Below are 3,059 nucleotides of genomic sequence, written 5' to 3' on the forward strand. Positions count from 1 at the left end.
GGGGGGGGGGGGGGGGGAGCAGCTGCCCCACTCACCGCCCCCACCTTGCTATGGCACTAAGTCCTAAGAAGCATCTATAGGTCCATCCCCCCCACCCCAGACACATAATTAGCCTGCAAGATAGGCCTTGTACCTGGCCAATCACGCATTGCCCATCAGCAGTCAGCAGAGCCGCATGTGCAACTGGCCTTGGGAAAGCAGTGTGTGGCAGTGTGGTGGATGGCAGCAGCGCTGCCATGTGCAAGCTCCCCATCCCCCCTGTGTCCACCCAGCTGGGCAGTACCTATGTGGCCTGCAAAGGGCACTCCTGCCCTTGCCCCCCGGTCCTGCTCTTAGGAGGTGGCAGTGGGTGGCAGTGCTCTGTCCCTGTCTGCCCACACATACCCCCTAGGACCTTTCCAAGTACCCCTATGGGTACATGTACCCCCAGGTGACAACCCTTGCAATAGGTTACTAGCACCTTGCATATCTAGTACATTGGTGTCTTCCCCATGTGGTTCCAGCACTTCACACAGATGTGTGAGCCAGGTTGAACTTGGCCCAATACCTCTAACACAATAAAAAGAACATTAGTTAAGGTGTCCCCATCGCCTGAGAAGATGGTCAGGGGGCTCTATAGATACTTAAAGTATAAGTAGTGTTAATAAAGCACACTAGCCGTATTAAAGAAAGGGCCCAAAAAGAGTCCACGGAAATATGCTGGAAAATAGACTGGAATTTTCTATACACCTTTTGAAAAGATTCTGCATTTTCCATTGAAAGCTGTTCCCATTTTCACAAAATAATCTAATGGAAAAGCCAGTCTTTCCAGAGAAAAAAGTTGTGATAGAGAATTCCCACCTTGCTCTGCTTCTCGAATGCTGCTTGAACCACATGCCTCCAGCAGCTCCAGAAACAGCCTACTCGGGAGACTTGGAGGCTGGCTACTGGTAAATTTGCTCCCAGAGTGTTGCTGAAAGACAGCATGTATGAAGACAGAATGAGGTGTGTGAGAAAAGGACATAACTGAATGTACACAAGGGTGGGCCTGACTTACTTCACTCAAATAAAACACAATTGGCCAAGGAATTCAACAGTGTCCAGCCTAGCAGCCAGAAACAATATGCTGCAGCACAAAACTCAGTCTGGGGAACATACTGATTTTAAGCCACCTTTGCATCCTCCTAGTCCTGAGCTGAGTAGTGTGACTGATGGTGGATCACTAAAGGCTCCAGCCCCAGGCACTGACTTTGAGGGGGTGCCAGAATGGAAGCTGCTGCCAGCCTGGCCACCTGGTACCCAGAGCCTGCCTGTTATGTCTCCACTTGGTCTGTCACGTAGGGTGGAGAGGCCTCTGGTACAGGTAGCTTTCACAATGCTGCTGCATGGGCCATGGCACTATCCAGAATCACCTTACTGCTGTGGCTATACACCCAGCGTCCCCTGTGACCCTCATCCCACCTCAGCAGGGCTCCTGTACAAAGGACTGCCCATCTTCCACAGGCACTAGGGTGGAGGGAACCTTACCTCGCTCAAACGGTGGCTTTTCGAGCCCCTTTTCTCTGTTCTGTCCCTTCTGTTCTATGTAAAGAGGCGGGAGGTGGAGAAGAAGAGCTCACCCAGGAATTTGCTGTGCAGTGGGCCCACTGACCAGGTAGCCCATAAGCCACCTGCAGAAGGCAAGAGGCTGTTAAACCCTCCCCTCCTACCGCATCCCAGCTGCTGGCTACCTGGAGGGGAGGTGGCCAAAATACTTGCAGCAAAGCATTTACTGCAGATTGCCTCCCAAGGGAGGGGCTTTGGAGGTGGGGAACTCACCTAATTCCCCAAAATCTCTTCAGGAAATGTCTCCCCCCAATTAAAACTGTGCATCAGTCTCCACTTGCCATCGCCAGCAGCACTGAGTGAGAGCCCAATTTAAGAGTGTATCTCTTGCCTGTCGAGCTGAAACCTGAGCCACTCCCCATCCCATTATGTCTCCTTAACGGTATCCCTTTTTCCCTCTCTCTCTCTCTTCTTCTTTCTCTTCTCTTTTTCTTTTTTTTCTTTCTCCTCTTCTTTTTCTTTGGTGCTAATCTATCCCAGGATGCGGCACCCTGGGACTATTTTCATATCATAACCAACTTCATATCCAACAGCAGTAACTTCCATTCCCCAAAGGTGGCAGAGATGACAGACTGGAGCTCTTCGGTGGATGGATGAGACTTTGTTCCTCTTCCTTCCTATTTTTTTTTAAGTTTCAAAAAATTTCCTGTCTTTCCCCCCATTTTCTGTTTTTCCCAGTGTCAGAGGGAAATAGTGGCTACTTCTAGTTCCTTTTTTATCCCTTTAATGAAATAATCAGCTCTTTATTTCAAAAGAAAAGATTTATTTATCGGATTAATATATCCATCATTATACTGGAAAGAGAATCCCAAACAGGTATGTGGCTTTATGGCATGTTTCTTTTCTCAGTGTGATAATTACAAGTACCTAGTGATCTGGCAGGGAAACAGTTCAAAAGGATTTTGGGTTTTCCTAAGCTGGCTTCACTTGTTTAAAAACAGAAGAGGCATGGCTACTGAGTGGAATAAATCCTAGTGCAGTGAAGCACAGGTTTGTTCCTGTACCAAATATGTTTCAAATTAAAATCAGAGGGGAAGATTTTTTACATCAGCTGCTTTACAACTGTTCTGGCATGATGAGTGGAGGATGATATTTATGAATTGGTGTAACAACTGTGATGGGACTTTGATGGGACACTGTGCAGTGTCGATGGTGCTTTGCTGGTGTGTACCTGCAGATGCAGTGTATAGGATTCATGTGAGGCTCTGTAGGTTGCACTACTCCATAGACTGTATAGCCATGTTTTTGAGCATTCAAAGTCATTACCAAGGGGAAAAGACTTTCATTTAAAGGTATGTTCCTTTTTCAGTTCTGTAATGCATGAGGTTCATAAACCATCCAAAACAAATAGGCAGTGTCATGATAACTTGTAACTGGATGAAGCTGGTTTTCAGTACACAGGGATCCAGAAAAGCAGCCCCCTCCTGGTTTAAAGATCAGTATATGAGGGATGTAATATGGAATTTGGGACTCAA

The 3,059-nt window shown here is 47.4% G+C and overlaps 1 long non-coding RNA gene across 2 annotated transcripts in view; it reads right to left on the bottom strand.

Moving 5' to 3' along the window:
- LOC102380279 overlaps positions 1-1,941 on the bottom strand; it is a 4,508-nt gene extending 2,567 nt beyond the window's left edge. Inside the window, exons 1-3 of one of the 2 annotated variants that reach the window (XR_324910.2) lie at positions 1,798-1,941; positions 1,507-1,649; positions 841-952 (exon numbers count right to left, since the gene is read on the bottom strand). This is a non-coding gene — a long non-coding RNA (uncharacterized LOC102380279). Of the gene's footprint in view, positions 1-840; positions 953-1,506; positions 1,687-1,797 lie in introns of those variants that run through there. The other variant, XR_001358751.1, reaches the window with a different exon arrangement.
- Between the last annotated feature and the right edge of the window lie 1,118 nt (positions 1,942-3,059).

The sequence above is a fragment of the Alligator sinensis genome, unplaced genomic scaffold (genome assembly GCF_000455745.1).
Source record: "Alligator sinensis unplaced genomic scaffold, ASM45574v1 scaffold1420_1, whole genome shotgun sequence".
NCBI lineage: Eukaryota > Metazoa > Chordata > Crocodylia > Alligatoridae > Alligator > Alligator sinensis.